This window comes from Erinaceus europaeus, chromosome X, assembly GCF_950295315.1.
Source record: "Erinaceus europaeus chromosome X, mEriEur2.1, whole genome shotgun sequence".
NCBI classification, from domain to species: domain Eukaryota; kingdom Metazoa; phylum Chordata; class Mammalia; order Eulipotyphla; family Erinaceidae; genus Erinaceus; species Erinaceus europaeus.
The window spans coordinates 55,581,525-55,605,979 of record NC_080185.1 but is presented as its reverse complement, the minus strand read 5'-3'; the positions used below and the strand labels follow the sequence as shown (position 1 = coordinate 55,605,979).

The 24,455-nt window shown below is 42.7% G+C and overlaps 1 protein-coding gene across 3 annotated transcripts in view; it reads left to right on the top strand.

The window, feature by feature from the left end:
* The first annotated feature begins 879 nt into the window (after positions 1-879).
* The window catches only part of MID2 (midline 2), a 160,722-nt gene continuing 137,146 nt past the window's right edge, over positions 880-24,455 (top strand). For 2 of the 3 annotated variants that reach the window (XM_060182617.1, XM_060182616.1), the window contains exon 1: positions 1,383-1,717. The gene's annotated coding sequence lies outside the window, so the exon portion shown is untranslated. Of the gene's footprint in view, positions 1,042-1,382; positions 1,718-24,455 lie in introns of those variants that run through there. The other variant, XM_060182618.1, reaches the window with a different exon arrangement.

The following is a 24,455-nucleotide window of genomic DNA, read 5'->3' as shown; positions in this document are numbered from 1 at the left end:
CACATTCCAAAGTTGGGTTCTGAGGGAAACAGTGTCAAGGAACATATTGGTAGTCACCTTGGTGTCAGGGGCAGATTTTTGTCTTCTTCAATTGCTAGGTTTGAAGCTGTGTAGCTTCTGATATTCAGAAAGGCTAGAAACTGTTAGCTTTTGTCTTGCAAATGTTTTAAGCTGGGCAAAATGCTTGATTTTAATTTTATGCCACAACACCTTTTTTGTTGTCCCTCTCCCATTCTCTATCCCCCCCCCCCCGTGTGTGTGTGTGTGTGTGTGTGTGTGTGTGTGTGTGTGTGTGTGTGTGTGTTGTCTCTGAGCCAATGACAGGTCAGCTAATAGGTTGACACCAGACCAATGAGAGCTTCAAGGCTCTAGACGGGCCAATTAGCTCAAAAGGGACCTTGAATACCTGGATAGCTGGAATCCATACCATTGTCCTCTTAGTAATGACCCTCTGTTCTTGCCCCTGGAGGATCCGAATGTGCCTTTGAATCAGCACCTCCACCTTCCCCTCCCATTGCTTTTGTTGTTTGTTTTCTAAAATTTGGTGGCTTGAGTCCATCCCCACTACTTCAGCCCCAGGCCAGTAAAACACAGTCATTCTCCCTTTGTATTAAAAAAAAAAAGTGAGAGAGGGGTTGGGTTTCCTTCAATTGTTCGCGCTTTTTTTTTTTTTTTTTTTTGACTCCTCCACTATTTTTGTTAGTAGTTAACTTTACATAGAAAGGCTTCATCAGAGAACTTGTGCGATGGCCTTAGGCACCTTGTCTTCATCGGTACTTGGTAGAGCTTTTTCCTTGTTCTAACCTGGGGCCCAGTGGAAGAAGAGTTTGGCTACAGCCAACCTTCTTCATTGCACTGCTCGCTTGCTCTCTCTCTTTCTCTCTCTCTCTCTCTCCCCCTCTCTTCCTCCCTCCCTCCCTTGTTCTCTCTCTCTCATACACAGGCACACACACATACACACACGCCCGCTCAGGCCCCTCCGTCGGTTTGTCTCCCTTCAAGATGACAGGGCGCTGGAGGAAAGGCTGCTGGAATCAGCTGGTAGGTACAGTAGTAACCTGAACCCCACCCACCCGCTGCCTGAGCTCGCTCAGGTTTCTCCGGTCACTCCAGCCTGCCAGGGGAGAAAACCTGTAAAGGCGCCTCCGGAGGAGGGGCTGGGGGGAGCTGGGAGAGGCGGGGGCGGCGGGAGGTGATCCGGGAAGGTGGCCGAGAGCCCCAGCTGCTACGCGCCCTTCCCAGAGCTCCCGCGGGGCGTCAGCCTCAGCCTTGTTTTTCTGCTCCCCCACTACTCCGCTCCCCCCTCTTTTTTTTTGAAAGGATCGCCTTTTTTTTTTTTTTCCTTCCCCTCTGCTGAGGCGGAAATGACAGTGTGGTGCTGCCGCGGTGTCATGGTGCTGCCCCTGGACTGAGGGGAGCAAAACTCTCAAGTTGGGCTCCCGAGCCCCAACCTTAGCGCCACGGCCGCCGCCGAGCTGTCCCTGGCAGCGGCGCGAGCGGGCGGATCCCGGCAGCCGCGCGGCGGCGGCGGCGGTGGCAGCAGGGAAGGCGGGCGGCGGCCTAGAGCGAAGGCGGCGGTGGCTCGGGAACTGGAGCTGGAGCCGCAGCCAGAGCCCGAGCCAGGTCCAGAGTGGGAGACATCTCTCAGCGGACGCAGGCGAGAGCCGAGCGCCCTTGGGCTCGCAGAAGACATGGCCAGCAGCCGAGAATGCTCTGGGTAACACGCTCCCCCCCCACCCCCGCCGCAGCCCCCCGGAACTGAGCACCGCCGCCCATGTACTAGCCCGCTCAGCCGCCTTTCAGGTGCCTCTGGGCCCCGCGCTGGCCAAGGGCTCCTGGGCACAGCGGGGCGGGGAGACAGCCGCAAAGGTTGGACACGCCGGTGGCAGCGACTGCTGCGGGTCCCCCTCTCCCCACCTTCCTGACCCGGCCCTGCCTCCCAGTTGCCTCTTTGGGGCCAGGCCGGTCTCTGTTCTCTTGGGACAGAGTTTGCTCTCCTGGGGGTAGGGTGTGTGTGTGTGGGGGGGGCGCAGGCTGTGGCTGCCCAGGGCCTCCCTCGCGGAGGGGCAGGGCTCGGGGCGGACAGTGGTGCTGAGTCCAGGGCGCGGGGTGCGAGTCTGGGAAAGGGCACCGCCGCCTTCCCACGCTCCCACGGCCAGCAGCCTGCTCAGCCAGGCCAGCTCCCCTCATCTGCCTGGTGGAGGAGGCTGCTTCAGCCAGAGGTGCTGCGGCCCCTCTGCAGGCAAGGAGATCAGGAGAAACTTATTCCCTGTCCTCTCAGCTGGGTGAGATCCTGAAGTCTCCCGTTTGGGGAGCTCCTAATTAATGGCCTAGCAGTGCAATCAACTCAGTGGGAGAAGGGAAACATACAAGACTGACAGCGATTGAACCTGGGACAGGTGGTTATATATATATTTCTTCTCTGTTTGGCTTGGAAGAATTAAGCCAGTATGGCCAAGGAGATTGATAGAAGTCCCTTTTCTTCACCAACACCCTCTTTTTTTTTGGAGAGGGGAAGGTAAGGTTTGGAGAACTTTGCATGGAGCACATTCTTTCTGAGACCCAGTCAAATCTTCTCAGAGCCCATCACTGCATTCCTAGGGTCCTTGGGTTCCTCACTTGCTCTCTTTCCCAATTGCCTACCTGCCTTCAAGCTCACTAATCCTCCCTCTTCCTTCACACGTACAAGCCCATCCCATTCTCCCACTAAAGCCCATCTATCCCCTAGCCTTCCTCCCCAACCTGTGGACTCCCAGTCTTCTAGCATAAGGTCTCTTGCTTTTTCAGTTTGCCTTTTTGAGTATTTCTTAGTGTAAGGCTGTTGATGTTCTCTCTGAGAAGAGCCCTTATAAAGGAATATATTGGAGACTGTAAATAGACAAGTACTGTGTGTGGGTTGATTCCTCTGATTCTTCACTCTGGACCATAAGGACTGTTTTTTAACCCCATTGTGCTTCCTCCCACTATGTTAATCTTTCTCTGGGTGAAGAAATTTCAATAGCAGGGGAATACTGAATAGGGGGATTCCCTCTCCTACTGTGACTACCCCAGTTTCATATCCACCCTCCCCACCCTTCCCACTGTTTTCCATTTATTAGGCCCTAAGAGGGAAATAGTCATGCTGGTTTTGTGTGTTCCTGCTCAATCCATTAATTTAGCATATATGCAGTTAATATATAGGAGCTCACTATACAACTCATTAGTGAATTCGATTTTTCCTGACTGTTCCTCACAACTTGACTTGTGTGGTTATAATACAGGTTTAGGAGCCAGGCAGAGAAGAAGACACTTCATCTCAGATCTGAAGTTGCATGAACTTTATGGTCTTGGGATGTTTATTTTTATTTATTTATTTGTTTTTTATTTATAAAAAGGAAACAACAAAACTATAGGATAAGAAGGGTACAACTCCACACAATTCCCACCACCAGATCTTTGTATCCCATCCCCTCCGCTGATAGCTTTCCTATTCTTTATTCCTCTGGGAGTATGGAACGAAGGTCACTGTGCTTGGGATGTTTTTTTCTGAGTTCATGCTCTAGTATAAGAAGGCAAATGTTGCCTACTGGCTACTGTGAGTGTGGTTTGGCCCCTTTCAAGATGAAAGGGTGCTATAAACCCTCAGCATGATCCTTCCAAGAAAGCACTTCATTTGCCTTTTAATTGTAGTGACAGATTGGCCAGGTATAAATAGGAATCCTAGTTTAAAAGATATTTTAATTTCCCACTACCCCCTCCCCAAGTCCCCAGCCAAATATGTCACCCTACTTAACTCCTAAGTCTGTTCACTTCCCCATTGCCTGTACAACTGAATGAAAACACACTTAAGGCTAGCCATATAGAGTCTTGGTGAGTATTTTATGTTGAGGTGTGAATCATATCTAATGTACTCCAACCAGGCAATCTGACTCAGACTCATTTGAAAACATAACCTCGCCCATTTTTAGTCTACATGGGGGAAATTAATTTCTACTGAAAAGTGGCATAAATTATTTCAGGACTGGATGATCATGATTAGCGTCTTGCAGTGGTGAGTCAAGAATATTTGCTACAGGAAGCCAAGAGGTGGCTCACCTAGTATAGTGTCTGCACTCATCACTATTTGCAAGGACCTGGATTAGAACCCTGGGTCATCACCACATGGGAACACCTATGGGGGGCATCATGAAGGGTAGGGTGCTGTTGCGGTGCTTCTCATCTCTCGGTCTCTGGGTCTCTGCTATATCTCTGTTTCTTTCTGCCAAAAGTTGTAGAGTTCTGTGGGTATTGAACCCCCAGCAATAAACTTGGTAGAAAACGAAGTGGGGTAGATAATGTATGCCTCTAATTTGCAGAGCCCTCTGTTAACTAAACTGAAGCCCCAGTCTTACTGGAATATCTTGGCTTCTTGTTTACCTAGGGCCTATTTCCTCACTTAGAACTTCAGGGAGGGGTTGTGGGTAGAAGAGGACAGGGACAGGATGAGGTGGTTGTCTCCCTCTTTACTTTCCTGATGACTAGACCTCTCATCTAGTATGTTATGCCTTGCAAGGCCACCTCCAGGAAGCACTACTGAAAATCAGTGAATGTCTCCTCTGACAGTGTGAATTGATTTAGATGAAATCGGTTTACTCAATCCCTCCTGTAATTGCAGAGAAACTTGCTCCAACTTGCAGGTCCTAGAGCAATGCCAGTGGAGTCCCATAATTGCTTCCCCAAATCGCTTTGGGTAGTGAGCCTGTCCATTCCCTCATTCCCTCCTCCCATAAAATCTGCTGACACCTTGAGAGTTGAAAAGGAAACTACAGGAGTGTGTCTTTACCACTCAGCAAACCTCATTGGCCTGGTGAAGAGGATGTCCTCTTGTCCTCTATTCCTTAATCCTCAAATTCTTTCTTTCTCAGCAGACACACTGTGGTCTAAAAGGAGATGAGTACAGGGCCAAGGCATAGAATTTGTCTAACATGGTTGTTTTCAGAAGTACCTTCCCTTTCTTTCCTTTCCTTTTTTTTTTTTTTTTTTTGCCTCCAGGGTTATTTCTGGGACTTGGTGCCTGCATCACAAATCCATTGCTCCTGGAGGTCCTTTTCCCCCCTTTTGTTGCTGTTGTTGTGGTTATCATTGTTGTTGTTATTAATGTCGTCGTTATTGGATAGGACAGAGAGAAATGGAGAGAGGAGGGGAAGACAGAGGGGGAGAGAGAGATAGACACCTGCAGATCTGCTTCACCACTTGTGAAGCAACTCTCCTGCAGGTGGGGAGCCAGGGGCTCGAACCGGGATCCTTCTGCTGGTCCTTGTGCTTTGCACCACATGCGCTTAACCCGCTGAGCTACTGCATGACCCCCTACCTTGGGGGTTTCTATTATGCAATCTTGATGGCTCTTGGTAACTCCCTAACTGTTGGGCCCTGGGTCTTGGAGACTATAAAGCTAAGTGGAAAATAGGGCACCCTTTTTTCTCCACGTCTATCCTCTCTATCCTCTCCAGTGTAGTGGAGAAAGTGAGACAATGAGTTTGTGCCACATCTTCTCTAAATGAAATGTTTTGTCTTAGAGTACTGCCTTGTCAAAATACAAAGTGTGGCCATTATTAATCAGGGATATGTGTCACTTTAGAGAGTCCACAGTTGGACACTTTTTAAAAAATATTTTTATTTTATGCTTCCAGGATTATTGCTGGGGTTTGGTGCCTGCACTATGAATCCACTGCTCCTGGAGGCTATTTTTTCCCTTCTGTTGCCCTTGATGTTTATTTTTGTTGTTATTATTATTGTTGTTGTTGCTATCATTGTTGTTGGATAGGGCAGAGAAATTGAGACAGGAAGGGGAGATAGAGGGGGAGAAAGATAGACACATGCAGATCTGCTTCACCACTCTTGAAGCAACCCCCCTGCAGGTGGGGAGCCTAGGACTCAAACTGGGATCCTTATGCTGGTCCTTGTGCTTTATGCCATGTGCGCTTAACCTGCTGTGCTACTGCCTGGCCCCCACTTGTACACTTTTTTGAGGGAAATTTTGGTACCAGTATGATGTTGCACTAATGTTTGTTTTTCAGTTATCATTAAAAAATGTGTTTATCAAAAAATGTGTTTGTCACTGAGCAGTGTACAGAAGGGACTTGAGAAGTTTTCTCCATACTGGGTGTTGGATCATTCTAGCAAGTGTGAAGATCAGATGAGTGGTGTTGAGACAAGAAATTTCAATTTCAATCCCAATTATCCTCCTGTGCAGACTGCTAGTCCCCTTTTTTATTTCCTCTCAGAAGGATCAGTATGTTTCTTTCTTCATGAATTAAAACTCTGTGGAGTTCTCTGTGAGTATTGGAGGTCAGGGATTCTTTCTACTGTTTCTCTCTGTCCATTTCCCCCTTTCTTCATGTCCATAAACAGAACATCTGTATCTCTGTCTCCCTCACCACTCCCTCTGCCCCAGATACCCCTGGGGCTCAGTGCCCACATGAGGAATCCACTACTCCCAGCATTTTTTTCATTTTTTTCTTCTTCTTCCTCCTCCATCACCTCTTTTTCTCCTTCCCCTTCCTCCTCCTCCTCCTCCTCTTCTTCTTTTCCTCTCCTCCTCCTCTTTCTTCATATTATATGACAAAGAGAAATTGAAAGAGGAAGGGTGATAGAGAAGGAGAAGGAGAGACACCTGCACTTCTGTCTCACCACTTGTGAAGCTTCCCCCTACAGAAGGGGAGCAGGAGTTTGAACCCAGTTCCTTGCACATGGTAACCTGTGCACTCAAGTAGGTGTGCCACTGCCCAGCCCCTCATAAACATAATCTTATTAGGGGTGAAGCAGTTCTACTGGTGCCTTTTTTCTCTTTCCCTCTCTAGCTTTTACTTGCCTTTCAATTTCTTTCTGTCCTATTTAAAAAAAAGAAAGAAAAAGAAAAAAGAAAAATATAACACCCAGAGAGGATAACGATGATGGCAAAAATAAATAAATAAATAAATAAATAAATAAATAAATGGAAGAAAGAAAAGAAAAAGTATATAAGCAGCTAAGACTAGTCAGCAACAAAAGTATGGGTGGTGGAGAGATTTTTGAGTCAAGTGTCAACAACTCACCGTTCCCTTCTGCAAGTAGGGTTCACTTGAATGCTCACTAGGGTGTTGGCTCAGCCTAAGTGATTTAGAGAAGTATTGCTAGTAAGACTTGTCCTACTTGGGTTCTTGTCTCCCTGAAGAGCTCTGGCCTTCTGACTTTGGGCTTTGTCTCAGCTTCTTTCCTGCAGGCCAGAGTCCTTTGGTTGATAAACAGTGTCTCTGGTCTCTGGCTCTTCATCTTACAGAAACCAAACGATCAGATTACAGACTCATTATGTAACCTAACCCCCCTCCCCGAAATATAAAATTCCAGGCTTTGTGATTTGCCCACATAGTAGCGTATAATATGGACGTGGTAGGCAATGCTAATGTGGGAAGGTGAAGGGTCTGAATGTATACAGCCCTGAGATAGAAAAATGGTTTATGGTCTAGAATGCTCAATCAGATAGCTTTGTCTATAGCCCTTTGTTCAGTGTTGCTAGGATCCATGTGGTTCCCAGGGGAGTAGAAGCTTGATTTCAAACAGGCTTCTGTTCTCTATCCCTTGTTTCCGACCTGAACGTGTTTCCACTTCTCAGCGTAACATTCAACAGCATGCCCTACATACATCTACTGCCCCTTTTACTCTGTGGGAGTTGCAATGGCTGCCCACCCAGGTGTACCACTGAACACTTCAAACATTTTATAAATATCTCATTGGGAAACAGAGGTTGGGGTAAGCAGTTCAGAAGAGATGGAAAGCTGCATGGGTAGCAGTAGGCAAATTGCATTTGTTCTTCATTTATTCACCAACCTTGCGACTGCCAGTGTAATCTGAATTTTTAAAAAAGGTGCTATGAATTGTAGTCAGGATTCCTGTCATTTGTCATGTGTTACCTTGGCAAATCGGTTTCCTAGTTGCTTAAGTTAAAATTTCTTTGTGTGCTTGTGGCAGATTCAGAACTTTTAACTTCTAGTTCGATGGTTGCTTTAATATTTATAATGGCTACACTGTAGAAAATAGAAATCTAGGTAATGACTAGATTCAGAAACTAGTTGTTGTTAAGAACACATCATTAAAGTGGCTCTGTGGTGCAATGGATAGCGCATTGGACTTCTAGTGGCAAGAACACAACATTAAATCTAGATAATATAAAATATGAAATAGGCTTTAATAACCTGTTAGCACTGGCTCTGGCACTCTCTGTCGGTTGGTAATCAACCTTCAGGTCTGAGCTCTCCTTGTGCTGGATACAAGCTCTTGAGGAAAGACAAACATCTGAACCCCATCTAAGCAGGACGGGAGATTGCAGAAAAATACCATTACTGGACCCAGAGTCCTGCAGAAAATCTTGTGGGGGAGTGTTCACCATGTATTTGAGAAGCATTTCCAAACATTTTCTGCTTTCTTTAATAACTTAGTTTGTATCTATCGTCTGTGATGGTCTAATAAAGCTACATTTATAAAGAAAGTTAATAATTTTACATTATTTTATCTTGATCTATACAAGAGTCTGTGACATAGATAGTGAAGCTTTTTTTGTTTATTTGTTTGTTTTCAGACTATAGATGAGGTGGCTGAGAATCAGATAATAGAAATGTCTTGAGTAGAGTCACTCAGTTAATTCATTTTTGAGACAGGACAACAACCAGACTGTACTATGAAGATCAAATGAAATAATGGCTCTGAAACCATTTGGAAAGTTTAAAATGATACACAAATGTAAGATACCTGTTATCATCATTAATTATGCTTACTGAATATCTCACCTCCCTTTTCCGAATTTTTGTTTCCAATCTTTTTTTTTTTTTTTTTTTCCCTGCCATCAGGGTTGTCATTGGGTCTCAGCGCCTGCATTGAGAATCCACTGCTCTTGGCAGCAATTTCTCCCCACCCCACCCCTTTTTGTTTCTTTTCTATTTTATTTGATAGGACTGAGAGAAATTGAAAGGGAAGGGGGAGATAGAGAGGGAGAGGGAGAGGGAGAGAGAGAGAGAGAGAAATATAAACAACAGCCGACCTGCTTTACCACCCATGAAGCCCACCCATCCACCCACAGGTGGGGAGTGGGGTTTCAAACCCTAGTCCTTGTGCATGGTTACATGTGCTCTCAGCCAGGCTCACTGCTGCCTAGCCCTCAGTTTTTAGTCTTTATCATTTTAGGTCGAGAATTATTTTCTTTCATTTTTTTAGTGATTTAATAATGATTAACAAGATTGTAGGATAAGAGGGGTACAATTCCACACATTTCCCCCCACCAGTGTTCCAGATCCCATCCCCTCCATTGGAAGCTTCCCTATTCTTTATGGCTCTGAGAATATGGACCAAAGTTCTTTATGGGGTGCAGAAGGTGGGAGGTCTGGCTTCTGTAACTGCTTCTCCTCTGAACATGGACATGACAAGTCTATCCACACCCCCAGCCTGTGTCTATCTTTCCCTAGTGTGGTAGGGCTCTGGGGAAGTGAGGTTCCAGGGCACACTGATGAGGTCATCTGCCTAGGGAACTCAGGATGCTTTCATGGTAGTGTCTGTAACTTGGTGGCTAGAAAATGGTAAGATATAAAGCAGTACAAATAGTTTAATAATCATGAGCCTAAAGGTAAGCATAAGGCAGATAGAACTAAGGGTCTTAGTGTGGGAAGAAGCTAGTAAGTCCATTTTAGGTATATTCCAAGAGGCCCATTGATTTTACTTTTTACTAAATTTTGCCTCAGCCTGATAACTAACATGCAGGTCGGCTAAACAAATTGTCTGGGAAGATGGTGTCAGAGTTGAGAATAGGACTAGAAAGCTCCCAAATATGAGGCCATTAACTGTAAACACCATTGATCTGACCTACAGCCCATATCTACTCATATTTAGCACAGGAACCTCTGCACCCATGTCAGTCTGAGCTTGCAGTCCCTGGTCACAGCTAGGAATATTTGGGGCTGCACTCATTTCAGGACCAGGCTTCCTCTATCATAGGTTGTCCCAGCCTCCCTTCAAGAGTGGAGCAGTCCTTACCATTGCTATTCTACATTGAGGCCTGTATCTTTTTTTTTTTTTTTTTTAACCAGAGCACTGCTCAGTCCTGGCTTGTGGTGGTGCAGGGGATTGAACCTGGGACTTTGGAGCCTCAGGCATGAGAGTCTCTTTGCATAACCATTATGCTATCTACCCCTGCCCAAGGGCAGTATCCTTTAGAAGCTATAAGAGGGTTTATGATGATGTTCCTGTTGCAAGTGACCAGTGATGGTGGAGAGAGGGATCTATCCAAGGATTCCCTGACTAGAACCCCAGATGATGGGGTAGCCTGGTCTTGACCAAAAAGGCCATCATTAAAATGTGCTGGTCTCTTGCCCTTATCCAACTTTTGTAGTCCTTACTTTATCTAACAAGGTTAGACTTAAAGTGGTTAACGGAAGTGAAGTAGGGGATAGGAAAGGATGGTACCTATGCCTAAGTAGAAAATATTTGATTAAGTACTTTACAGTGTCTTTTTGGAGTCTTTCTACTTGCTTGCTGCATTTATTGAGTCTAAGTCTACTCACTACAGACTATTTCACACTTTTTACTTTAAGGTATATGTATTTTCCCCTAACTTATGGATACATGTGCACATGTACCCTATCCCTTGAACCCTGGTCTATATCTAGGTTCTGTAGTTTTGCTAGGAAATGCATCATTTGAAATGGACCTAAAGAATCTCATGAGTTAGGTAGGAATGGTCTCACCAGAGTATTGGAGCTAGAAGGTTGCCAGCTGTGGATACAGTCCGAAATGAAACATGGTGAGGCAGCACTGGTTGCATTATTATTTTCTTTTTAACAGCTTGTTTTATGAGAGAGGGAGAGCTAATGAGTGGGAGGGAGAGAGGGAGGGAGAGAGAGACAGAGAATATAGTTCAGCTCTGGCATGAAGCAGTATTGGGGAGCAAACCTGGGACCCCAATCATGTAAGTCTTTTGCTCTAATATTGAGCCACTTCTCTAGCAAGGATGAGAACTTTATGTATCAGTTACCTTTTATGTTACCAAGTGGTCTTTGTTTATTGAGCTTCAAAGAATCTTTTTCTAATAGTAGTGTTCTTGGATTTGATTTATGCCTTCTTATTTCCAAAGGGTATTCTCATTAGTTTATGCTTCCATGGAACTACCCCCATCCCCAAATTGAGTTGTCTTTTGGGACACCCATTAAGTCTTCGTTGAGGTGTAAAACCATTCTTCTTGTACTTCATCTTCTTGGTTTTGTCAAGATAAAATAATGAAGTTTATTTATTTCCAGTTCCTTTCCTGATCATTCCTATTACTTGCCAACCTTTATAATCACACTAATAAATAAGATTTGTGGGGCCTTGGCAGTAGGACAACCAGTTAAGTGCACATATTACCATGTACTAGGGCGCAGTTTCAAGCCCCCACTCCCCACCCGTGGGGGGAATCTTCACAGGTTATGAGACAGATTAATGTGTGTCTTTCTTTCTCTTTCCCTCTCTACCTACCCCTCCTCTCTCAAGTTCTCTCTGTCCTATCCAATAAACTAGAAAAAAGAAATAGAAAACAATGGCAGCCACCAGGAGTGGTAGATTCATAGTGCTGGCAGTAAGCCTTAGCAATAACCCTGGTGGGAAAATAAATAAATAAGATTTGTGTTTTGAGAAGCTGGTTTTCAATAATTCAATGTATTTTTCTTTTCTTTTAAAGATTTTATTTATTAGTGAGAAATATAGGAGAGAGAGTCAGAAATTGCTCTGGTACATATTGCTAGATATGACTCTGGTCCATATGCTGCCTGGATTTAACTCAGAACCTCATGCTTGAGAGTCCAGTGCTTTATCCACTGCACTATCTCCCAACCACTTGACATACCTTTCCAATGTAGTAGCTGATAACAAGAGCTCAGTACTAGTAGGAAACAAGAGCTGGAAAGCATCTTAAGGATATAATGGGGGGGGGGGCGGTAGAGCAGAAGGCTAAGCATACTTGGCTCAAAGACCAGGGATCCTGGTTCAAGCCCCTGGCTCCCCACCTGCAGAGGGGTCGCTTCACAAGTAGTGAAGCAGGTCTGCAGGTGTCTTTCTCTCCCTCTCTGTCTTCCCTTCCTCTCTCCATTTCTCTCTGTCCTGTCTAGCAACAATGGCAGCAGTGATAACAATAACAACAGCAATAATAACAACAACAAGGGCAACAACAATGGAAAATATATATATATAATGGCCTCCAGGAGCTGTGGATTCGTCTAACCCCCAGTAATCACCCTGGAGGCAAAAAAAAAAAAAAGACATAATCTGGTTATTCTGGCTCAACTTCCAGAATAAGGACATTTTGCAGTTGAGACATCAGACTAGACCAGGATTTAGTTGCTTACAAGCTAAAGGCAGGGAATCAGTTGCTAGTGAGTTGTTAGTGTTTTAAAGAAGAGCTTGAGGGACATGAATGTTAATACCCTGCAGAATGTTTACTTTATGTAATTTAGCTTTTTAAAAAAACCCTATAGTCAACTCAATCCTCATGCTAAAACCCAGAGGTCAAACTTCGTTTCATACTCATTTATTTTTCTGTGAATAAGGCAGACCATAGCTCCTTAGGGAGTCAGTGAAAGCCCAGAACCAAGTTCTGCAGATCTGAAAGATGAAAATTAGATGTCATATTAACTGTTGATATAACTGGGCATTTAATTATGTTCAAATAGCATTTAAAATAATAGAGTCCTGCCAAGTGCAGATCAGCTGCTTCTCTCTGATCAGTTAACTGACTGCTGGATTTGGAAGACAGTGCTCAAAATCAATCTTTCATTTTGCAGATGGAGAATGTGTTATTTTATTTTAGTTGCCTGCATCAAAACTCATTTTGTATTTCTACATAAACACACAAGCCTTATAAAGCCTTCTTATAGTTTACTCCCATCAATTCCATTTTCAAAGATCTCAACCAAGGGGTGGGGCGTGGGGTGAAGATAAGCTTTTCAGAAACTACTTTCTTTTTTTTAATTTTTTAAAAATTTTCTTTATTATTATCTTTATTTATTGGATAGAGACAGCCAGAAATCAAGAGGGAGGAGGGTGATAGAGAGGGAGAGAGACAGAGAGACACCTGCAGCCCTGCTTCACCACTCATAAAGCTTTCTCCTTGCAGGTGGGGACTGGGGGCTCGAACCTTTGTCCTTGTGCATTGTAATACATGCGCTCAGCCAGGTGCACCACCACGCAGGCCCCAGAAACTACTTTCTAATAGAGCAGTGGCAGAAATATAAACATGTATCTGATTACGTAACAACAGCTAAATTATATGGAAGGGGACAGATCACTTTATGTGAACTTTGCATTTGTTCCTGAACATGGCAATTGGTCTATCTTCCGGGTGTTCATCAGTGCATTTTAAAATGACAAACCATTGTGTTTTCTGTCAAAAACTTCATGACAACCTGCCATTGAATTTTGCTCTATCAGGTGCAGATCCTGTCTTGATCCTTTGCACACTCTCTAAGTCTGCATAGATTAATGATTCAAAAACTTATTGAAGTTGCAACTCTATGCCATTGTTTTATTTTTTTATACAGTCCCCCTCTATTTCCCAAAACTGTTTTTAATGCTTGAGACAATTTTTAGGAGTCATATTTTAAATGAAAAAAAAATTGAGGAACTGGGGGTTGGGCAGTACCACAGCAGGTTAAATGCACAGGGCGCAAAGCACAAGGACTGGCTTAGGGAACGTGGTTTGAGCCTCTGCTCCCCATCTGCAGGGGCTTCGCTTCAAGAGCAGTGAAGCAGGTCTGCAGGTGTTTATCTTTCTCTTTCCCTCTCTGTATTCCCCTCTTCTCTCCATTTCTCTCTGTCGTATCCAACAATAATAACAGCAATAACAATCCTTTTGAGGATTCCCAAATGACTTTTCAAAACAGCTGTACTATTTTCCATTCTTACCAAAAAATGTATGAGATTTAAAATTTTTCTATATCCTAGCTGATATTTGTGATTTTTAAATAATCACATACATCCTAGTGTGTATGAAGTGGTACCTCAATGTGATTTTGATTTGAATTACCCTAATTGCTAACAACAAGGTACTTTTCAGTGTCCTTACTGATAATTTGTATATCTTCTTTTTTAAAAAATTGTATTTATGAAAAATAAACAATGACAAAAACCATAGGATAAGAGGGATACAACTCCACACAATACCCACCACTAGAACTCCATATCCCATCCCCTCCCCTGATAGCTTTCCTATTCTTTAACCCTCTGGGAGTATGGACCTAGGGTCTTTATGGGGTGCAGAAGGTGGAAGGTCTGGCTTCTATAATTGCTTCCCCGCTGAACATGAACATTGGCAGGTCGATCCATACTCCCAGCCTATCTCTCTTTCCAAAAACTAACAAACATATGAAAAACTGCTCTAGGTCACTGATTGTCAGAGAAATGCAAATTAAGACAACACTAAGATACCACCTCATTTCTGTAAAAATGGCATACATCAAAAAGGACAGCAACAATAAATGCTGGAGAGGTTGTGGGGACAGAGGAACCCTTTTACATTGCTGGTGGGAATGTAAATTGGTACAGCCTCTGTGGAGAGCTGTCTGGAAAACTCTCAGAAGGCTAGACATGGACCTTCCATATGATCCAGTAATTCCTCTCCTGGGGTTAAACCCCAAGGACTCCATAACACCCAACCAAAAAGAGGTGTGTACTCCTATGTTCATAGCAGCACAATTCATAATAGCTAAAACCTGGAAGCAACCCAGGTGCCCAACAACAGATGAGTGGCTGAGAAAGCTGTGGTATATATACACAATGGAATACTATGCAGTTAAGAACAATGAACCCATCTTTTCTGACCCATCTTGGACAGAGCTAGAAGGAATTATGTTAAGTGAACTAAGTCAGAAAGATAAAGATGAACAGAAGTTCATCAACAGAAGTTGAGAAAGAAGATCTGAAAGGGAAACTAAAAGCAGGACCTGAACAAATTGTAAGTAGGGCACCAAAGTAAAAAGCCTGTGGTGAGGGGTAGACATGCAGCTTCCTGGGCCAGTGGAGGGTGGGAGTGGGTGGGAGGGATGGGTCACAGTCTTTTGGTGGTGGGAATGGTGTTTATGTACACTCCTAGCAAAATGTAGACATATAAATCACTAGTTAATTAATATGAGGGGGGAAAATCAATTGTATGTCTCAAAGTTTTTCAAAACACAAACTGGGAGTTGGGCAGTAGCGCAGCGGGTTAAGTGCAGGTGTCTCAAAACACAAACTGAATCTTTTTAATATATAGGCTGTGTATTTGATATGCAGACTCTCTCAAAAGCCTAGACCAAGTACATCAGAAGCATCCAATAGCACAGCTATATACAAGATACTGGGTACTGTACAGCAAACCCTAACAAAAGGACTTTTCAAAGTTAACCCAATTACCAAATAATGTGATGATAATATTAACTATCGATTGTCTTTTTGAGCCCTAAGACAGCAGGAACCTCACATCTCCACTATAGAGCCCCTACTTCCCCCAGTCCTGGAACCCTTGGCTAGGGCCCACTTTCCCGTATACCTCTCCCAATCCATATCAAATAGTATTGCATCCGCCGATCACAACCTAACCAATGCAACGATTGCCACCTCAACATGCTTCACTTCAGACTGTGTCCAGAGACTTCACGTGTGGAATGACAACCCTTCAGCTTCATTACTCGCGTGAGAACTTTCCTTTCATAGTATACTCTAATTTCATCTCAGGTGGTTCACTTTCTAACAAAGTCCCAAAACCTAGATATACACCAGTTTCTGTGTGAGAGAGTATATCTTCACACGTATCTATAAACTACTGGAAAATATATACCTGAAAGCAGAATTACACTAGAGTTTGCAGTGAGTACCTCCCTAACACTTCCTCTCCACTATTCCAAGCTTTGGGTCCACGATTGCTCAACAATTTGTTTGGCTTTGTATGTTAACTCTCTTTTCAGTCACCAGGTTCCAGATGCCATCAGGATGCTGGCCAGGCTTCCCTGGATTGAAGACCCCACCATTGTGTCCTGGAGCTCAGCTTCCCCAGAGACACACCCTACTAGGGAAAGAGAGAGGCAGACTGGGAGTATGGACCGACCAGTCAATGTCCATCCATGTTCAGCGGGGAAGCAATTACAGAACCCAGACCTTCCACCTTCTGCAACCCACAATGACCCTGGGTCCATGCTCCCAGAGGGATAGAGAATGAGAAAGCTATCAGGGGAGGGGGTGGGATATGGAGATTGGGTGGTGGGAATTGTGCGGAGTTGTACCCCTCCCTCCTACCATATGATTTTGTTAATTAATCCTTTCTTAAATAAATAAAAAAAGAATGCAAAAGAAAAAAAAAAAAGAAAGGACTTCCCTGCAGGTGGGGAGCCAGGAGCTAGGACCAGGATCCTTATGCCAGTCCTTGAGCTTTGCACCAAGCGCACATAACCCGCTGTGCTACCACCCGACTCCCGGGAAGCTAATTTGTATATCTTCTTTGGATAAATGTCCATTCAAAATATTTGCCCATTTAAAATTATTTTGTCCTGTTTTGTATTTCATATCCTCCCTCCTTTTTTTTTTTTTAACCAGAGCACTGCTCAGCTCTGCCTTATGGTGTGGGGGATTGAACCTGGGACTTTAGAGAAACAGACATGAAAGTCTTTTTGCATAACCACTATGCTACTTCCACCACCCCACTGTTTCGTGAATATTTTCACTTTTTAAAAAATATTTTTTAATATTTATTTATTTATTCCCTTTTGTTGCCCTTGTTGTTTTTTTAATGTTGTAGTTATTATTATTGTTGTTATTGATGTTGTTGTTAGATAGGACAGAGAGAAATGGAGAGGGGGGCAGACAGAAAAGGAGAGAAATATAGACACCTGAAGACCCGCTTCACTACTTGTTTTTTTTATTGATTATATCATTTTATTCATTAATATTTTTTTAAATTTTTTTTTATTTAAGAAAGGATTAATTAACAAAACCATAGGGTAGGAGGGGTACAACTCCACACAATTCCCACCGCCCAATCTCCATATCCCACCCCCTCCCCCGATAGCTTTCCCATTCTCTATCCCTCTGGGAGCATGGACCCAGGGTCATTGTGGGTTGCAGAAGGTAGAAGGTCTGGCTTCTGTAATTGCTTCCCCGCTGAACATGGGCGTTGACTGGTCGGTCCATACTCCCATTCTGCCTCTCTCTTTCCCTAGTAGGGTGGGTCTCTGGGGAAGTTGAGCTCCAGGACATATTGGTGGGGTCTTCAATCCAGGGAAGTCTGGCCGGCATCCTGATGACACCTGGAACCTGGTGACTGAAAAGAGAGTTAACATACAAAGCCAAACAAATTGTTGAGCAATCATGGACCCAAAGCTTGGAAAAGTGGAGAGGAAGTATTAGGGAGGTACTCACTGCAAACTCTAGTGTACTTCTGCTTTCTTACTTTGGTGCCATACTCCAAACTCAGTCAATTTCTGCTTTGCGTTTCTACTTCTTTTTTTTTTTTTTTTACATGCATAATATTCCCCAGATTCCCATTTAACAATACAACCCCCACTATTTCATTCATCATTTTTCATGGACCTGTATTCTCCGCACCCACCCACCCACCCCAGAGTCTTTTACTTTGGTGTAATACTCCAATTCCATTTCAGGTTCGACTTGTGTTTTCTTTTCTAATCTTGTTTTTCAACTTCGGCCTGTGAGATCATCCCGTATTCATCCTTCTGTTTCTGACTTATTTCACTCAACATGATTTTTTCAAGGTCCATCCAAGATCGGCTGAAAACGGTGAAGTCACCATTTTTTACAGCTGAGTAGTATTCCATTGTGTATATATACCACAACTTGCTCAGCCACTCATCCGTTGTTGGACACCTGGGTTGCTTCCAGGTTGTGGCTATTACAAATTGTGCTGCCAAGAACATATGTGTACACAGATCTATTTGGATGGACGTGTTGGGTTCCTTAGGATATATCCCCAGGAGGGGAATTGCAGGGTCATAGGGTAGGTCCATTTCTAGCCTTCTGAGAGTTCTCCAGACTGTTCTCCACAGAGGTTGGACCTATTTACATTCCCACCAGCAGTGCAGGAGGGTTCCTTTGACCCCACACCCTCTCCAGCATTTGCTGCTGTTACCTTTTCTGATGTATGACATTCTCACAGGAGTGAAGTGATATCTCATTGTTGTCTTGATTTGCATTTCTCTGACAATCAGAGACTTGGAGCATTTTTTCATGTGTTTCTCGGCCTTTTGGATCTCTTCTGTGGTGAATATTCTGTCCAAGTCCTCCCCCCATTTTTGGATGGGGTTATTTGTTGTCTTGTTGTTGAGTCTGGCAAGCTCTTTATATATGTTGGTTATTAAACTCTTATCTGATGTATGGCATGTAAAGATCTTCTCCCATTCTGTGAGGGGTCTCTTGATTTGGGTAGTGGTTTCTTTTGCTGTGAAGAAGCTTTTTAATTTGATGTAGTCCCATAGGTTTATACTTGCCTTAGTCTTCCTTGTAATTGGATTCGTTTCATTGAAAATGTCTTTAAAATTTATGCGGAAAAAAGTTCTTCCAAAATTTTCCTCTAAGTATCTGATAGTTTCTGGTCTAACATCCAAGTCCTTGATCCACTTGGAATTTACTTTTGTATTGGTGAAATACAGTGATTCAGTTTCATTCTTCTGCATGTTTCAACCCATTGTTTCCAACACCATTTGTTGAAGAGACTCTGCTTCCCCCATATAATAGTCGGGGCCCCTTTGTCAAAGATTAGATGTCCATACGTGTGGGGCCTCATTTCTGGGCTCTCAATTCTATTCCACTGGTCAGTGTGTCTGTTCATGTTCCAGTACCAAGCAGTTTTGATGACAATGGCCCTATAATACAGTTTGAGATCTGGCAGTGTGATGCCTCCGGTTCTGTTCTTTTTTCTCAAGATTGTTTTGGCAATTCTAGGTCTTTTCTGGTTCCAGATAAACATTTGTAGCATTTTTTCTATTATCCTAAAAAATGTGCTTGGGATCTTGATGGGGATAGCATTTAATTTGTAGATGGCTCTGGGTAATATATTCATTTTGATGATGTTAATTCTTCCAACCCATGAACATGGAATATCTTTCCACTTATTTGTGTCTTTTTCAATTTCTTTGAGTAGTGACTCATAATTTTCAGTATACAAGTCTTTCACTTCTTTGGTTAGGTTTATTCCTAGATATTTTATTGTTTTTGTTGCTATAGAAAAAGGAACTGATTTCTGGATTTCAATTTCTTCTAACTTAGTGTTTGCATAGAGGAATGCCACTGACTTTTGAATGTTAATTTTATAGCCTGACACCTTACTGTATTGCCTGATGATTTCCAAAAGCTTCTTGCTGGATTCCTTAGGTTTTTCCATGTATACTATCATGTCATCTGCAAATAAGGAGAGTTTGACTTCTTCTCTTCCAATCTGTATGCCTTTAATTCCTTGCTCCTGCCTGATTGCTATGGCAAGAACTTCCAACACTATGTTGAATAGTAATGGTGATAGTGGGCAGCCCTGTCTAGTACCTGATCTGAGGGGAAATGCTTCTAGTTTTTCACCATTGAGTATGATGTTGGCTGTAGGTTTGCTATATATAGACTCCACTATCTTCAGGAATTTTCCATCTATTCCTATTTTTTGTAGTGTTTTGATCATAAAGGGATGTTGTATTTTGTCAAAGGCTTTCTCTGCATCTATTGATATGACCATGTGGTTTTTGGTCTTGCTTTTGTTGATGTGGTGGATCACATTGATTGATTTACGTATATTAAACCAACCTTGCATGCCTGGGATAAACCCCACTTGGTCATGATGAACAATCTTTTTGATATACTGCTGTATCCGGTTGGCTAGAATTTTGTTCAATATTTTTGCATCTATGTTCATCAGAGATATTGGTCTGTAGTTTTCTTTTTTGGTTGTGTCCCTGTCTGCTTTTGGTATCAGGGTGATGTTGGCTTCATAGAAGCTGGCAGGTAGTATTCCAGTGTCTTCAATCTTCTGGAAGACTTTTAAAAGTAGAGGTATTAGTTCTTCTTTGAAAGTTTTGTAGAATTCATTTGTAAAACCATCTGGTCCAGGACTTTTATTTTTGGGAAGATTTTTGATAACTGTTTCAATTTCATTAGCTGTGATGGGCCTGTTCATGTTATCCACTTCCTCTTTACTTAGTTTTGGAAGTTGGTAGGTATCTAGGAAATCATTCATTTCTTCCAGGTTCTCTAGCTTGGTGGCATATAGTTGTTCATAGAAGCCTCGCATGATATGTTGAATTTCTGCAGTGTCTGTTGTGATTTCTCCTCTTTCATTTACTATCCGATTTATTTGGGTCTTCTCCCTTTTTTGTTTTGTGAGTCTGGCTAAAGGTTTGTCGATTTTGTTTACTCTTTCGAAGAACCAACATTTACTTTCATTGATCTTTTGTATGGTTTTCCTATTCTCAATGTTATTTATTTCTGCCCTAACTTTAGTGATTTCTGTCCTTCTGGTTGCTTTAGGATTCCTTTGTTGTTCTTCTTCTAGGTCTTTAAGATGTGCAATCAGGCTGTTTATTTGTGCCTTTTCTTGTTTCCTAATGTGTGCTTGTGTAGCTATGAACTTCCCTCTTAGGACTGCTTTAGCTGTGTCCCAAATATTTTGATAGCTTGTGTCTTCATTTTCATTGAACTCTCGAAACATTTTGATTTCTTCCTTGATTTCCTCTTTGACCCAGAAGTTGTTAAGAAGTGTATGGTTGAGCTTCCACATTTTGGCACTGTTACTAATCTTTTGTTGATTGTTAAGTGTTAGTTTAATTCCACTGTGGTCTGAGAAGATGCTTGGGATGATTTCAGTGCTCTTGAATAGGCTGATGCTGTCTTTGTGGCCTAACATATGGTCTATCCTTGAGAATGATCCATGTGGATTTGAGTAAAGTGTGTATTCCAGTTTCTTGGGATGAATGACTCTGAAAATGTCCAATAGTTCTAGTTTATCTATCTCTTCATTTAGCTCCCTTATGTCTTTACTGATTTTCTGCCTGGATGATCTGTCAAGTTGAGATAGTGGGGTGTTGAAGTCCCCTACTAGGATTGTGTTACTGTTAATATATTGCTGTAGCTCTTTCAGTAGAAGTTTGATGTATTTAGATGGCTTCTCATTGGGTGCATAGATATTAATAATTGTTAAGTCCTCTTGATTGACTGATCCTCTGAGCATTAAGTAGTGTCCATTCCTATCTTTTTTAATCTTATCTATTTTAAAGTCTATCATGTCAGATATGAGAATAGCTGTTCCTGCCCTTTTTTGTGGGCCATTGGCTTGAATGATAGTTTTCCATCCTTTCACTTTAAGTCTGTGTTTGTCTTGTTGCGTTAGGTGAGTTTCCTATAGACAACATATTGTTGGGTTGTGTTTTCTGATCCATCTTCCTACTCTGTGTCTTTTAATAGGTGAATTCAGGCCATTGACATTTATTGATATCAAAGATTGAAGATATTTTAACGCCATTTTTGTAGAGTTTTAGAGTGTTTTGTTATATGTCCTATTTGTGGTGGTCTGGTTGTTTATAGGAGACCTTTCAGAACTTCTTTCAGGGCAGGCTTGGTGATGGTTGCTTCCTTCAACTGTTGCTTGTCTGAGAAGGTTTTGATGCTTCCATCTAGTCTGAATGACAATCTAGCAGGATATAGTATTCTTGGCTGAAAGCCTTTCTCATTGAGCACTCCATAGATATCTTGCCATTCTCTTCTGGCCTGTAGTGTTTGTATGGAGAAGTCTGCTGCTAATCTTATGGGTTTTCCTTTGTAGGTGACTCTTTGTTTTTCTCTTGCAGCCTTGAGGATCCTTTCTTTATCCTTATCCCTTTCCAATCTAAGTATGACATGTCTTGGTGTCTTTAGGTCTGGGTTAATTCTGTTTGGGACCCTCTGGGCTTCTTGAATCTTTATGTCTTTGGTGTTGTCTAGACTAGGGAAATTTTCAGCTATTATGGCCTGGAGCGCTTCACTACTTGTGAAACGACTCCCCTGCAGGTGGGGAGCCTGGGCTTGAACCGGGGATTCTTACGCTGATATTTTCACTTTCGTAGCAGTAACATCTACAGCACAGAATTTTTAAAACTTTTGTTGAAGCTCCATTTATTTTCACCCCCTTTGGTTGCTTTTTTTTTTAAAAAAAAAATATTTATTTTCGATAAAAACAGTGAAATTGAGAGGGAAAGGGAGATAAGGATGGACACAAAAGGATAGCTGCAGCCTTGTTTTACTATTCATGAAGCTTCCTCCCTGCAAGTGGGGACTGGGAGCTTGAACCTGTGTCCTTGTGCAGATCTGCACTCTAAACCAGGTGCACAACCACCCAGCCCCCTTTGGTTGCTTTTGCATTTAATTGTTATCTAAGAACAGTACTCCTGTTACATTATTCTTTATAGAGCTGAAATTAATATAGGTCATTTTATTTATCTAATTAAAATTTTTGTTTTTATTAGTGATTTAGTAGTGTTTTACAAGATCAGAAGATTACCACAGTCACCTTTAGAGCCCTGTTATCCCTACCCCAGGTATCCAAACGTAGTTTTCTCTAGTCTTTTTTTTTTATAATTATAATTTTTTTAATTTTATTTATTTATTTATTCTTTTTGTTGCCCTTGTTTTTTTATTGTTGCAGTTATTATTGATGTCATTGTTGTTGGATAGGACAGAGAGAAATGGAGAGAGGAGGGGAAGACAGAGAGGGGGAGAGAAAGACAGACACCTACAGACCTGCTTCACCTCCTGGGAAGCAACTCCCCCTGCAGGTGGGGAGCTGGGGGCTCGAACTGGGATCCTTCCGCTGGTCCTTGTGCTTAGCTCCACCTGCGCTTAACCCACTGCGCTACCGCTCGACTCCCTTCTCTAGTCTTAAAAACAATTTGTTACTTTTTAAAAAGCAAGTTCGTGTGTTTCAGTTCATAGCACATATGAAGTAAATTATCCAGTAGCTGTCTTTCAGAGAAGTGCAGGTCATTTGGTAACATATACAAACAATAGTAATAAAAGTCCTTCCACTGAAGGGGGTTTGATAACATACTCTATATATCACTTGAGGAAGATGGCTCCTGAAATTAGTGCAACTTGGAAGCTTCCTAATAATGAGCACAGAATACAAGTTCGGACCTACAGGGATGCAGAGGTTACATAGTCTGCTAAGCTGAATATGGGCCCCAGATCAAATCATTGGGGTTTACAGTCAAAAATATTTATACACTTTTCCCATATTTATTTATTTATAAAAAGGAAACACTGACAAGACCATAGGATAAAAAGGGTGCAACTTCACACAATTCCCACCACCAGAAATCTGCATCTCATCCCCTTCCCTCCCTGATAGCTTTCCTATTCTTTATCCCTATGGGAGTATGGACCTAAGGTCATTGTAGGATGCAGAAGGTGTAAGGTCTCGCTTCTGTAATTGCTTTCCCGCTGAACATGGGCATTGGCAGGTCGATCCATACTCCCAGCCTGTCTCTCTCTTTCCCTAGTGGGGCGGGATTCTGGGGAAGCAGAGCTCCAGGACACATTGGTGGGGTTGTCTGTCCAGGGACGTCTGGTTGGCATCATGCTAGCATCTGGAAACTGGTGGCTGAAGAAAGAGTTAACATACAAAGCCAAACAAATTGTTGAACAATCATGAACCTAAAGAAGGCTGGAATAGTGCTGGTGAAGAGTTGGGGGGGGGTCTCCGTTCTGTAGATAGCTAATAGGCATATTTTAATTATATTCCAAAGGGCCTGCGGCCATACTAGTTTTTTCCCCCTGAGCCTGAAATCTGATATGCAGGTGGATCCTAGTTATTGTACGTAGATGATGTCATGGCTGGAAAAATGACTAGAAAGCTGGATCAGGAAAGAGAGTAGCTCCCAAATATGGGAAAGGTATATAAATATTGGTGACTGTAAACCCTATCGACTCAATATGATCAGAGGCACTTTTCCCATATTTGGAAGCCACTCTTCCTAGATCCAGATTTCTAGCCCTTTTTCCAGCCATGACATCTCCCCAAACAATAACTTGAGTCCAGCTGCATATCAGAAGTCAGGCTCAGGCAAAAACTAATAAAATCATAGGTCCTTTGGAACATACCTAAAATAGACCTACTAGCTTTTTCCAAAATGGAGACTCCAAATTTTCATCTGCAATATTCCAGCATTTAGGTTCATGATTAATCAACAATATGTATGGCTTTATATGTTAATACTTTTCAGCACCAGGTTCCAGACGATACCATGATACCAACTGGACTTCCCTGGGCAGACAACCCCACCAATGTGTCCTAGAGCTCAGCTTCCCCAGAACCCTGCCCCACTAGGGAAAGAGAGAGACAAGCTGGTAGTATGAATCAAGCTGTCTGTACCCATGTTCAACGGGGAAACAATTACAGAAGCCAGACCTTCCACTTTCTGCACCCCATAGTGACCCTGGGTCCATACTCC